This window comes from Penaeus monodon, chromosome 19, assembly GCF_015228065.2.
Source record: "Penaeus monodon isolate SGIC_2016 chromosome 19, NSTDA_Pmon_1, whole genome shotgun sequence".
In the NCBI taxonomy this organism is placed as follows: domain Eukaryota; kingdom Metazoa; phylum Arthropoda; class Malacostraca; order Decapoda; family Penaeidae; genus Penaeus; species Penaeus monodon.
Window position 1 is genome coordinate 34457323 of NC_051404.1, and position 798 is coordinate 34458120.

Here is a 798-nt window from a genome sequence, read left to right on the forward strand (position 1 = left end):
GGCATCTTCACTGAACGCTTATTTCCGTTTGTGTTAACGTACAATCAATATATCGAATGCTAAAAACCATTTGTAAAGACCCACTCAGTTTTTAGTACATCAACACTTATTTTAGAACTGACCCACACGTATATACCTACACTCGTAATCTTCATTGTCTGGGGCATCTGCAGATCGTCCCCAATAATTTTTCACGCACCATTGCTATGCCAAACACTGGGAAGCAGTACAAGATCGTAGGGTCTCCTTGTACTCTTTACACGTGATCACTGCTGTCCGTATATGGCAGAAACATGTGCTGTAATGTGTGTGCAGTATCTTCCTGATTCTCATTTTTCAGTGTTTCCCTTTTTTAACATACTGGATTTAGCGAAGTAGTATTATGACGTTGCCATCAGTTCCCTTTTTTGATGGGGAGATTTCGCATAAAAAGGTAAATAGTTGATACCATCCCTTATATCGCTATCCTGTAATGGTAATCGTACAGAACAATCTAGTAGTTTCTTTCTCCATACCGTAAGATGAAAAGTTACATGCATCCCGGAAGAAAGATACCTTTTGAGCTCTTAACTGTCACTGCTCAAGAAGTCTTTGAGCTTACTTCTCAACCAATTTACACTGTTTCTGATTAGCTTAAGGTCAATTCCATATGGATCATATTCTGAGAAACTTTCAGTCCACAGTATGAAACACGAATTCACTATCACAGCCAAATATTGGAATAGTCAATAGTCAATGGAATAGTCTCTCTTTTTAATCTTTCTTATAGATGTTTTAGACATTGAATAACTTATCTCT